The sequence below is a fragment of the Lutra lutra genome, chromosome 14 (assembly GCF_902655055.1).
Source record: "Lutra lutra chromosome 14, mLutLut1.2, whole genome shotgun sequence".
NCBI lineage: Eukaryota > Metazoa > Chordata > Mammalia > Carnivora > Mustelidae > Lutra > Lutra lutra.
This window is the reverse complement of record NC_062291.1, coordinates 17,761,377-17,775,497: the sequence shown is the minus strand read 5'-3', so window position 1 is coordinate 17,775,497 and position 14,121 is coordinate 17,761,377. Positions and strand designations below refer to the sequence as shown.

At 36.9% G+C, this 14,121-nt stretch overlaps 1 protein-coding gene across 3 annotated transcripts in view; it reads left to right on the top strand.

The window, feature by feature from the left end:
- The window catches only part of PCDH15 (protocadherin related 15), a 1,821,443-nt gene that overhangs the window by 1,445,977 nt on the left and 361,345 nt on the right, over nucleotides 1-14,121 (top strand). The window lies entirely within an intron of this gene.

The following is a 14,121-nucleotide window of genomic DNA, read 5'->3' as shown; positions in this document are numbered from 1 at the left end:
TGGAGAAGCAAAAGTGAATAATTAACACCCATATTTGAAAGTCATTCACGTGTTGGAAGAAGTGCCTAGGACTGTGCCAATCATAAGGAATAAAGAAACTACTAACATTTAATTTCTGACCTTCAGTAATCACTAGTGGTGTGGGGAAGAGAGAGGCACACAATATTTTTGTTTTTTCATGATGATAAATATGGCTCGTATCATCCGGTTAAACACTACAAAATGTTTTAACATCTCAATTGCTCTTAATACCTTAAGAGTTATGTTGGGTAGAGTAAGTTTTCCCATTTGATAAACTTGGGGAAAATATTAATGATATCAATGCAATGATCACAGACATCTACATTTTGAACTTGCATAGCTAAAAAATAGTACTCGCATTTGGCTTTTGTATTATTTTTCGATCGCCATCCCCCTTTCCTGATACACTTAGAAACCCAGTTTTTCAAAAAAAAATGTATTTGTAAAAGATGTTACGTTTCTTTGCTTTCATGTTTATCTAGCATGTTTTGGGTGGCCACAGTGAAAGCTGTCGATGGTCAGTTTTAATAATGGATGCTTAAATGCTTGCATTTTTGTAAAGCTTTTAATTCTGTATGATTGCTTTTAATATCATTTATGTGGTAGGTTTTTAATTTTGACAATATTCTTTCTCATCATTACAGTTCTAGGTATTGCCAGTTTACTAGATAATTGGCTTGAAATTTGGAAACTAGAAGAAACAAAAATGTGTAATGTATTTTATTTATTTTTTCTTTTCTGTGTATCACCAAAGTTGTTTGCCTTTTTCAGCTCCTGTTTCAGGAAAAAAACAAAACAAAACAAAACAAAACAAAAAAACCTGTTTCCCTTTCAATTCCCTTTTGTAGTAAATTATATTAAAATGTCAAAGCGTAGTCGTCTGAATAAAAGAAAAATGCTTGCATATTGAGATGTTTCACAGATAGGGAATCTTAGAAAAAAGCCACTATTCCAAATAGAGCAGTAGGGATTTCTTGGAAGCCTAGTAAAACTTGCTCATTCAGTTTGGCAAATAAAACAAGTAAAAACACCAACTAGAAAGCCCTAATATACATGCATATTACAAGCATATGTTGTATATTTATATTCTTAGACAAATTATAATTTAATGTGTATAGATTTTAATGTACATGATGCTAAACTAGAGGCCTGAAAAACACAGTGATGAAGGAAAACACAGTGCTAATCCTTGAAAAGATGTAAGAGATGACCCTTATATAAATAAAATCTTTAAAAAAAAAAAGAAGTATTTAAGACTAGATCTTTCAGATGATGATTTAAGGTCTGGGCTATGGCATTTGCTGGATGCCGACTTTGAGGAACTCTTTCTTGGAATCAGTGAGGGTAGAAGCTGAGCATGAGAGAGCATAGCAGCTTGAAAGCATTCAAGGTTCCAGGTTACAATCTCAGAGTCTGAGTAATGAGACTCAAGCCCTCCAGAGGATTATGAAGTTGCCACAGAAAAGGAACTAGCTCTCCAAATTCTTGGGCAATATTGTTGCTGTTTTATTCTTGAGCTTTTCATCAGGCAGAGGAATGCCTAAATGAGAACTCCATCTCCAGTAACAATACTTTGGTCCATAAAAAATTAATTATTAATGTATTGTTAATGAATTATACATCTGAAAGATCCCTTTGCTAAACACCTACTCTACTGAGGTCGCTGCCATCTTGGATTAGTCTAGGACATGCTGAACAGAAGAGGGGTGACCATTAGTCCTGTAAGCTTTTTTAGCTTCAAAGCATCACCAGCTCCCATTAAGACTTTAGAGAGCATAATGTGGACACAACTAATTTACTCATTGCCCAGTTTGCTTGATCAGCAGCAGTGGTCTTAGGTTCAAACTGACTGTCAACCCTGAGAACCAATAGGCCTCTTGTAGGACCAAGTTTATTTAGCTTCAAGTGAGGATACAGGATAGACAACAACATAACTTTTATAGCGATAACACAGTGGAAGTCTTATGACCTCTAAATACAACTTCTAATGCCTCCTAAATCATCTGCACTTGGGATATATAATCCCCTTGATACACACATCAGAGACATTTTTCTGAAAGTTTTGGTATAGCAACTTCTGTAGTACCTAGTGCATAAAAGGAGACTTACCAAGACACTGGTAAACACCAGAATATCTTTTACCCGGTAAGGAATTGGCATTTCCTCTGCAAAATACATTCCCAGCCATACCTTTTCCTAAGTAAGTTATCTGATGTTTCTTTAATATTTTAAAGATTATTTCTTTCCTTCACCTTCTATTACTTACACCTTTTTATAAGTGCTGATAGAGACATTCAGCGGTGTATGTAAGTTTTTCAAACTTAAATTAAATTCTTCCTCCCACAAATCTGTCCCCATGGTTGTTACCTGGCTGGTGAGTTCTAGGTTGCCTTCCCAAATAATCTTGCTATCCAAGAGATCAATATCCACTCAAGCTTCATTTTTATCAACTATGTAAGTGATCCAAAAATCCTTTATTATATTACACAGCTGAGCCCAAGAGATTGAATGTTTAACACAACACCATTCAATTAATAATGCCATGTTATTATGTCAGCTTTCCCAACAAAACCAGGTTATTCTCATATATCATACATTTTCCATTACCCGAGTAGGCATCAAAGACTTATCTTTCAGGCCGCTCTGGGTTTCATCTGCTTTAACATCAAAACCATATGCCATCCCCGATGTATAAATTTTCAGTGACACAAGCTTCTGGGCATAATTTTAATGCAATAGGCATTTGTCTCTCAGGAGGCAACATGGTATTGACCCCTAATCTGTCCAAACCTACCCAAAGTTACCAGGGAGAACTACATTTCTAAGCGATCCCAGGTTGGCTGTATACCTTGGCTTCTTGCAAAAGCCAAAGATAGTGGCCTCCTCTAGCTTTAGCTGTGATTCAATATCACATCTGAGAGGCGCAATTGACAGGGTTATACATTCGTTCTGAAATTTTCTCTCAGAAGGTGTCCTCAAAGAAGATATCCTTCCTTGAAATCTTATTCCCATTCTATATTCCACATTTTCACCTTATTTCCCTTTTATGACTTTTCTTAACAAAGACTCATGCTTCCAAAGTGGGATTTTTCTGGGGCATCTGAGTGGCTCAGTTGGTTAACCATCTGCCTTCAGCTCAGGTCATGATCCCAGGGTCCTGGGATCGAGCCCCACCCTGTGGTGGGAGCGGGGGAGTCCTTGCTCAGTGGGGAGCCTGCTTCTCCCTCTTCTTCTGCCTGCCACTCTGCCTACTTGTGCTCTCTCTCTCTGACAAATAAATAAAAACTTTAAAAAAAAGTGGGATTTACTGATTATACTCCACTTTTCTTCCATAAGGCTGCTGTGCTTCCTTGGTTTCCAGAACTTTCCCTTCTGTCCATTCCTCTGGAAAAGGGGTAGGTTAATGGTTTTGTTTCATTTTATCTTTGTTTTTGTTTTTGTTTTTGTTTTTTGAGATTTTTATCGAGAGAGAGAGAGAGAGAGAGCATACACAAGTGGAGGGGCAGAAGAAGAGAGAGAAGCAGACTTCCCATAGAGCAGGGACCCCAATATTGGCCTTGATCCCAGGACTCTGGGATCATGACCCAAGCCAAAAGCAGGCACTGAACTGATGGAGCCACCCAGACATCCCTGAGGGAGTAGGTTTAAAAAGGTGTCATGGAGTAGCACGGAGTTGATAGTCAATTACCTGAGAAGAGAGCAGGACATAAAGATTTAAAAGAGAGAGATAGAAAACTTGTTTATAAGATACAGCGAAGACCTAAAGTTCAGAATGTGTATTGGAAGGGAGAAAGGAAAGAGAAAAATGGATCAAATCACAAAACAACGAGTAAACAATGACAGGGGTTCTAGTCAACCTGAATAGTATCCTGTTAATGCAGTAGAAAAGCAAAATGGAAAAAGATCCTATATGTAGCTGAAATTTTCTTTGTCATTCCTGAGAGCATTACTGAGTGTAATTTACATGTCCTAATACACATTCATCGTCATGCACATTTCTGTAATTATTTTAGTAACAGTTGTATAACAATTACCACAATCTGGGGCGCCTGGGTGGCTTAGTGGGTTTAGCCTCTGCCTTCGGCTCGGGTCATGATCCCAGGGTCCTGGGATCGAGCCCCGCATCGGGCTCTCTGCTCAGCAGGGAGCCTGCTTCCCCCTCTCTCTCTCCCTGCCCCTCTGCCTACTTGTGATCTCCATCTGTCAAATAAATAAATAAAATCTTTAAAAAAAAAAAAAAAGAACAATTACCACAATCTAGGTCCAAACATCATCCTCACCCAGAACGGTTCCTTAGGGAACTAGGATCCTTTTCTCTAGGAAACTAGTTCTGCTTTTTGTCCCTAAAATGGGCCTTTTGTAAAAATTTTTGAAAATTTGGAAATGTGCAACATGTTGCGTTTTCTTTTGGCCTGGCTCCTTTCACTCAGCATGACTCAGGACTACTGTATTTAGCAGCAGAAGTAGCACGACTGTGTTTAGCCATCTGAGCAGTAGCGTGACTCAGTCCTATATATTTCTTTGACTTACTCAATAGTATTCATTTTATAAAAACAGCATGTTTTGTTTATCTGTTCACTCATAGACATTTGAACTATTTCCAGTTCTGGAGAACATTAATAATGTAGCTAGGGATTCTCTGTATGCCTTTCTATGGACAGACCCTCTGTATTTCTATTGGGTGTATCTGTAGACACCCAGGAGTGGAATTGCTGAGTCATATGAAAGGTGTGTACTTAACCTTTTCAAGAAACTGCCAAACTCGTTTCTAACACGTCTGTGTGCTTTACTTGTCCACACCATCCCTGATGAGTACTATTGTCAGTTTCTTTATCAAGCCCATTATAGCAAGTATATTTCCATATTTCATTGTGATTTTAACAGGCATTTCCCCAAAGACTAGTGATTTTGAGATCTTTTCATGTGCTCATTAGCAATCTTTCCATCTTTGATAAAAGGCCTATTCAAATCTTCTGCTCATTTTTTATATTTGTAGTGTCTGTCTTCTTAGTATTGACTTGTAATTCCTCTTTGTAAATTGTAAGTGCAAGTCCATTATCAGTCATATGATTAACAGTTATTTTCTCATAATCTGTTTTGTTTATCATATTCTTTAATAGTGGCTTTGGGAGAGCAAAACCTTTGAATTTTGATAAAGTTCAATTTATCATATTTTTCTTTCTGTGTATAATGCTTTTGATATCATATTTAAGAAACTCTTACCAACCTAAGTTCATGAAGATGTTCTCTTGTATTGTCTATTAAAAGACTCATAGTTTTAGCTTTTACATTGTATGGGTGATCCACTTTAAATGTTATAAGATAAAGGTCTCAACTAATTTCTATTTTTATTTTTTTACCTTTTGCACAGAAATATGTAATTGTCCCAGCAGCTTTTATTGTAGAAATTATATTTTCCCCATTGAATTACCTTAGTATCTTTGTTGAAAGTCAATTAGCCATAAGTGGAAGAGGTTATTTTTGGACTTCTGTTCCTTTCATGTATAGTTTACTTTATGCCAAAATTACATTGTCTTGATTACTGTAGATCGATTGTATATTTTGAAATCAGATAGTGTAAGTCTTGTAAAATTATTTTTCTCTTCTAAAATTGCTGCGGCTATTCTAGGTCCCTTATATTTCCATATAAATTTTAGGATTAACTTGACAAATTCTACTAAAAAAGCTTGATAAGGATCTTGGTAGAAGATATATTGAATTTACAAATCATATAATTTGTGGAGAATTTCCATCTTAACAGTATTGCATCATTCAATCCATGAACATGGACTGTCTTTCCAACATGCTTTTAGATTTATCTCAACAATGCTGTACGTTTTGGTTTGTATATTTTGCCCCAATTTTGCTAAATTTATTCCTAGTTATTTTGTCATTTTTTAAGCTGTGGCTGGAAATATTTTTATTTTTGGATTGTTTACCACTAACATAGGAATATACAACAAATTTTGTTTCACCTTGGCAATCACTAGCTAGTTTTTATAGTTTCTCAAAGCCTCCTTAGGATTTTCTACATAGAAAATCATATCTTTTTCAGATAAGTATACTTTTACTTCATCTTACCAACCCGATGCCTTTTGTTGTTGTGTTGTTCTTTTATGTACTTTGTTGCACTGTATTGAAAATCCAGTACAATGTAAACTTGAAGTGCTGAGAGCATCCTTTTCCTGTTCTTGATCTGATGGAAAGGCACTCAATCCTCACTGTTAAGTATAATGCTAGCTGTTGGTGGCTCTGTAGATGGTTTTTCAGGTTAAAGAAGTTTCCCTCTATTTCTAGTTTGTTGAACCTCTCTCTCTTTTTTTTTCCCCATAAATAGACATTCAGTTTTATCAACTGCTTTTTCTGTGTTTAATGAGATCATCATGTGGCTCTGTCCTTTACATAATATGATGTATTATGTAAAGTGATTGGCTGTCTTCACATTCAATTTGAAGGACTGTTTCACCAGATATATTATCCCTGGTCAATAGGTGGTCATTTATATCCCAGTATTTTAGAATATGTCATTCCTATTTCTACTGGCCTCTGTTGCTTGTAATAAGAAGTCAGCTGTGAATGATACATCATTTCCTTTTATGAAATGAGTATTTTTGCTGCTCAACATATTATTTGTCTTTCAGCAATTTGGCTGAAAATTGTTCATCACCTACCCGATAGCTGATCACCCTGGCCTGCCTTCTGCGAAAATCCTGTTAAGTTGGTTTAACAAGCCCCCACCCTTGATGTTTTCTCCTAATAATTTTCCATCCACTGTCCTCATTGGCTAAATCCTCAGCTGCTTTTACTGCACTTGGAGCTGAATTGAGCCCCCCTCTCCTCCCTATTATGTTAGTCCTGACTCCTATCACAAAGGCCCTAAACAATACTTTCCTTTCCAGTTTAGCAAATATCAGGACATTTTTTTCTTTGACAGTCTCTATATTTATTTTTTAATTATATTAAAAATTATAAAGTTACATTTTTAAATTATCTGTTTGTTTTAATGCTATACTGTAGTACCTCTGGATTTTGATATTGACTCTGAGGACTTTTTTTTAAAACAACATATCTAGACTTTATTCACTGAACCTATTTCTCTTAAGTGTGTGGTTCTTGCTGTGATTCTTCATTTCTGTGTGGCTTCATATCACCCAGTGATTTGCACAAACACCTAAGCCCATAAGGCTTCTTGCTGCCTTTGACCATTGACCTGAACACAGGTTGGGTGAGCCCTGGAAGTTCAGGCAGGGCCCAGGATTTCCTGTCAGCATGGACATTCTCCAGGTCTCCTCTATGCATGCGACTGGTTTCAGAGATGTGCAGAGAGCCTACTCAGTCCTTCCTTCAGGCCCTCTATTTCTTTTTCTGGTGAATTTCTGGCTTGTTGGCTTACAGCAACTGAAACCACAACTTTATAACTCGTATTGGCTGAGCCAAGATGGTTCTCATTCAGTTCTCACTGTGCTTGATTCTTTTATTAACACCACACCAAACTCACTCTGTCCTCTCTTAAAGCAAGCCTCCTGCTTGTCATGGCCAGCCCTACTGTTCTAACATGTGTCCAGTGTACTTGGGGGGCTAAGTAACATCCACATCAGAAGGCCACTGACTCCTGCTTTTCTTATCCTCCTGCAACAACAGTTTTTAATGAATGATTTCTCTCAACTTGTCCACTTCAGTGGATTCTTAGAGCCCTAAATGGTGTTTTTCAACATTTTGCTTAGATTTTTTAAAATTAATTTATTTATTTGAGAGAGAGAGAGAGAGAGGAGAACATGCACTGGGGGAGGGGCAGAGGGAGAGGGAGAGAGAAAATCTCAAGCAGACCCCATGCTGAGTGCAGAGTTAATGACATGGGGCTGGATCTCAGGACCTCAATAATCTTACCCTGAGCTGTAATCAAAAGTCTGGTTCTCAACTGATGGAGCCATCCAGGTGCCCCACATTTTGCTTAGATTTTTACTTTTTGGGAAAAGAATTATCCAGCCTCCTCACACCACCAGAACCAAAAGTCTTACCTCCTTGGTGCCCCTCTTTGCCACTTTCAAAGCGTGGTTTCAGTCAGGAGTTGAGATGAGGCCACATGTATAATATAAAGGAAGGGAAAGAATTTTGAAAATAGGGATTCCTATGACAAATTGAAGGGTAACCAATGAATGAAATAAAATAAAGGCACTGTATTAACAGGAATATTTTTTTTTCTTTTTACTGAAATAATTTAAGTGAATATTTTCATGAATCAATTATAAGTCATGGATTATAGTTTATTTTTTATCAAAGGAAAATTCCATGTCTTTATATCACTATTATGTGAATGTGTTCATTTTATAAGACCCTAAATTTCATATTAAGCATCCTCTCTGTGTCTAATAAAAATTACAGGGCTACAGGTATGTTAGGACTGAATCTTTGTTCTGTTGAATTAAAATATCAAAGGAAGTACTGTCTAAAGAGAATTGCAAAATCATTCAGCAAAAAAGTAGTCCTGCAAGTTACTGCACAAGGCTTCAAAAACTGTGCTTCTGATATTTTCACATAGACTGAGAAAGAAACAGAAAAAAAAAAAAAAAAACTACATGAAATGCAAAATACAAAATGAAAGGAGTCGGCATGACATACTAGGAAATAGAAGTGAATGTCTGAAAGCACAATGCAGGCTTTCCTGCCTTAGCTAAAAATCAAAATAAGCAAGCCTCAGACACTATTCTTGAAAAGTTCTGGAAAGTGCAGTGTCTTCTCAGTGATCCTTCCTGAGGAATCATACACAGCATGTTGTTTACCCTTTCTGCCCTCTAGGTGAACTTAGAATACAAAGAAACGCCTGTAAATAGATGATCTCCTTCGTAATAGAAAACGGATTGAAACAAATATTCAGATGCTGAGGTTTCTAGAACAAAACACTTTGTATCATGATGTAGTGAAAGGCTGTGGTCTAGCTGGTCACCTGTGTGTGGCATGGGAACCGTGAGGCTCATTCTCCATTATTTGATTGAGGTTTACGCTGTGGACCAAAACTTCCCTTTCTTCAAATGTATTTTGCTATCTAAGTCAGGTGTGAAATGTTTCAATCCATTTTTTGGAGACAAGCACAATTCCATTGTAATTTTATTATAAATTAAGAACCATTAAATGAATTCACTGCTATTTTCTGAAACCTTCTTAGTTAAAATTATGGCACTTTCTCTAGCATTTCCTGCTCAAAAACAAAGGGAGACGAAAAGAGTGCAGAGACTACTAACCATAAAAATACCAAATACCAATAAATTCAGCATTCAGTTGTTGCATGCTGAACCTCAAAGGCATTGTCATAGCCCTGGAAGCCCTTCATGATGTCTCTGCTTGTCGCTCAACTTCCTGTGCTACTCTCTCCAGACTGTCACATTCTGCATCCCCAAGAGCCTTTTCCATTCCCCTGTCCTCAGGGTCCTCACACATGCCCTTCCCTTCTCCATTAACTGTGTGTAATCCATTGTCTTCGATCTGCCACATATCTTTCACTCCCAGTGTGTGTGACCTAGACCAGAGGACTTTTTCTTTCTTTTTTTTTTTTTTTTTAAGATTTTATTTGACAGAGAAAAAGAAAGCACAAGCAGGGGAGCAGCAGAGGGAGAGGGAGAAGCAGGCTCCCTCTGAGCAAGGAGCCTGATGTAAGATTCGATCCCAGGACCCTGGGATCATGACAAGAACTGAAGACAGATTCTTAACCATAAAAGAACCACCCAGACGCCCCGACCAGAGGTCTCTCATTGTTGCTTATGTTCATTTTCAGTAGTGCCTGCCACATCATGTCAGTATAGATTTCCTTGTTATTAATAATATTCCTCTTCCAATGGCACATTCAAAAAAAAAAAAAAGAAGAGGAAGAAGAACATGGACAAGAAAGAAGAAGAAGAGAGGAGAAGAAAGGGAGCCCACTTTTTATTTACCAACTTGAACTTAACCCCCAGGTCCTAGGACCATCCCAGGGACCACGGTAGGCTTTCACTAATTATTTAGAAATGAATGTTTTTCTCCAGATTATTATTTTCCCTAACCAAGTTTAGAAATTAATTCTATTATTATGATTATCAGCAAGTGGTCTTAGTTGGCTCACTTGTGTAACTTGTAGAAAGGATACTGAATTTTCCAGATTTTTCTAAACTCAGATTTACATATATTCACATGTCATCAATCCAGAGCTCAGTTTGCAAATTGAACTTCATTTTAAAAAGACCTAAACGTGAGTATTCATGACATTACTTTGTACTAAATATCACCAAACTAAATATCACATGTGGCTCTATTTTTTTGTCTGCCTGGTTTGAATAGTTAACATGAATAATAAAGAGATTGAGAAAGATAGTCTAAGAAATATATATTTTAAACTTAATTTATTAATTTAGAAAATTTAGAAAATTGCTTTGTTTAAACAAGAACTACTTTATTACAGGGAAATATATATACTTGTTATTTATCTGTGTATATATTTTTTATTACTTGTTAAGCAGCTAATCATGATTTCTAAACAAGGGTATCTTTACCGCTTCCATAGCATGATCTTTGGCCATTGTAATGAAAAACCATACACTGAATCAAGGATGAGTTCATGTATTAATGACCATGTGGTACCACATACCAAAGCCTCAAAGTATAGGACCCCTAGAAAAATAAATAGTCATAAAACAAGTCAAGGAGATTCATTAATTATAACTCTTTCCCTGTAATATTTGGGATTCTAATATTAAAGAGACATAATTTCAAATTAAACTAGCTTTAAAAAAAAAAAACAGCTTATTTTTGGTTCATATATCAGAAAAGGTTGGTGATGAATTTGTCTCCAGCATACATGGAAACAGTATCATCAATGATATTCTCCCCATTTCCTGGCACTGTCTTCTTCTCATGGTCCCCAGTCCTGGAAAGACCCAATGCAGGCATAAGATGAGCAAATGTCAGATAGAAATTGACTTGTCTAGCCCTCAGGTATTAAGAGTCACTCTTTCCCATGCTCATAGGAGTCACCCTGACTATACCAACTTGGATAACTTGCCAGTTCTTAAACCAAAGAGTCCAGACCTGAATCTCACTCCCATTGCTGGAGCTAAGACCAGTTGTGAAGGGGATAAGCATCTCTCTGAGGAAAATGAGAGGCTCTTACTAGAAGCCAAGCCCAGGATACCTGTGGGTTGACATGCTTAGTCAAGGTCAACTTAGCGGTCATTCATATAAAAATACCATGTGAACAGTTGATTATAGTTTGAGTATGATGAGTCTTTCTGTATGAACTATGCCTTTTATTGAATCCTTGCTTCATTTGTGAGACTCCAATCTAGGTGTTTTGTTTTGCTTGTTTATTTTTCCATTTATGATCGAACCTTCTTTACATTTGTCCTTTTACGGAAAGCCATTGTTTTTCAATTTCTCAGGCACAGGAAAGAGATGGAGGAGAGAAATAAGCCATAGCCAGATCTAGATGTGTCATATTTATTTATTCATTTTTATTTTTTATTTATTGTGGGAGCAAGGGGTTGCTGAGGATGTCTGGAACATGTGCATATGGAAATGGCGAGAGGAAAGAATTGTGGGAGGGTGAGATTAAATTCCGTGAAGAGGGCTGTGGTACGCGGCAGAAAATATATACAGATGCATGGCTTAGAGTGTCTTACCATTTATGTATCATAACACTTCAGGAAAATGATTACAAATTGTAGGTTTTATTCTGCTGTCTAGTAAATTATAGGCAACACACTGGCCTTTCCATGAACACCAAGTGCTCCTCTGTCCTCCTTGATTCAGGAGGCGGACATTCCTTGTGCTTTGGGAACAATTTCACGTGCCTTCATCTCAGACACCATTGGTCACAGTCATTGGTCCTAACTGAATGAAATCCCCACCAGAGTTTACTTTCCAAGTCTCTCACAAGGGACATTACCATTTTTTTCTGGATATCCAGCCGATGTCTCTGGTCCCTTTTCGAATCTTGGACCACCAATAATTTCTTCACCATAGTTTTGTTTGTACGTGTAGGGACTCAGTTATGTAGATTTTCTACCCACCGTGTCCCGATTTAGTACTAAGACTGCAAAATAATGCAAAGCTATTTAAAATCACATAAGCAAGAAACTGATTTTTGGCTTTTTTGTTAAACTCTCTACCTGCTGTTGGTTTCTGTGGAGCTAGTGGTGTTCCTGAGTATATTAGCTCATCTGAAGTTGGCTGCCTGTGCAGACCAGGGACTGTTTTTCTCACCTGTGCTTTGCAGTGCTCTCTGGTATTTATAGCACATCCCAGATGGGTGCCTTCCTCAATTTAATTATTATCCGGCTTATCCTCCCTTCCAATATCATTCATGAAAATATTAAATAAGGCCAGCCATAATACCTACATCCCCAAAGCATGTTCCCCAACAGTTCTCAACTTGATGCATTGCCATTTATCATTAAATTCCTTTAGCCAATTTAAGTCCCAGGAAGAATGTTAATATTGAATCCAATTTGAGCTAAATTTTAATTAAGATTTCCTGAGACATTATGTTAAGTGATTTACTATAATCAAAATTGATATCTCCTCTGCTACCCCCGCTCCCAATTTTCTAATTTTACCCACATGCAAAAGAGAATTGGGTTGCTCTGTCTTGACTCGTTCTCCATAAATAGACATCATTCATCGGTTCTGTTTCTGCAAATAGTTTCCTTCTCCTTTACCTTTAGGACCATTCTGTCATCCTCCTATAAGTCCCAAAATCATTTTATGAAATGCATTTCCTTCTGGCAACCACATCTGTCGACCCACGAATACCTAATCTCAGCTAACTGAATGCCAATCTCTCAAATTTCCTTCTTTCCTCTCAATTATTTTTGTAGCTACTATTTCTCTGCACATTATTATTCTGAATGCAATTGATGCTAAACATAGAAACAGTGTGCACAGTATATCCCCTTAAGGGTGATGGTGTGTGTAAGGCACTTTGTTTACATTTTCTTAGGATGGTGAGCATCTGAATGGGCCACTAATTAACATGGCGCTCTTGAAATTGAATTCAAGTTTCAAGGTAAATGTGCATACTTGCATTTGATCTAAGAAGGTGTGTCAGGAGTATCCAGGGGCCACCCAAAGGCATTTGTGAATGATAAAGAACGGTTACTTTATAGAAGTGAAATTTAGGGGTTAGAAATACATATGAAAATGTTAGTAAATAAGAAAACTTTTTTTCTGTAGGTTTACTTATTAAATTTATATATTTTAGTTATTCAACAGGAAACTTTTAATTGTTTTCCCCTTATGTGTAAACTTACATGAGGCCACCTTTCTTATCTGCATCTATCACTTTTGGAATGAGGAAAATAGAAAGTTCTGTGACTGTATAGGGGCACGTGGGTGGCTCAGTAGATTGCGTCTGCCTTTGGCTCAGGTCATGATCCCAGGATCCTGGGTTTGAGTCCCGCATCAGGTTCCCTGCTCAGCAGGGAGTCTGCTTGTCCCCCTCCCTCTTCCCCGCCCCCTGCTTATGTGTTCCCACTTTCCCTCTCTCTCTCTCTGTCAATCTCTTTCAAATAAATAAATAAAATCCTTAAAAAAAGAAAGAAAATTCTGTGAATGTCTGCAAAATGCATATTATAAGATTTTCCACTAGTATCTACTTTCCCCAGGGATAAATTTATATTCATCAGCCAGTTAAAGAACTTTATTTAACTCATTAAATCATTCTTACCTTAATTTTGCTTTATTGAATTAATAATGGTCATTCTGTTTTCACATATAAATGACCCAAATATAGTTTTAGCTATTGGATACAAGTTGCTTCAAAAGGACTATAAAGACCTGCAAATTAGCCTCAAGAATGTTCATGTAGTATTATCAAGGGCCTCTGAGTTCATTCCCTTTTCTCAAAAAAAAAAAAAAAAAATATATATATATATATATATGTATGTATATATGTATGCATGTATATGTATTTCTTATGCTTCACAGTCTAATTTTTTAGTAAGGTATCCTACAACTGGAGATGCATTTGTTTGATTTTGGAAAGGCAAAACTCTAGGCCCTTTCCATCTTTTATAAGTCAGTGTGAACAAGATCATAAAGATATTTTTTCCTAAAGCTAAGCAGAAATTAAAAGGA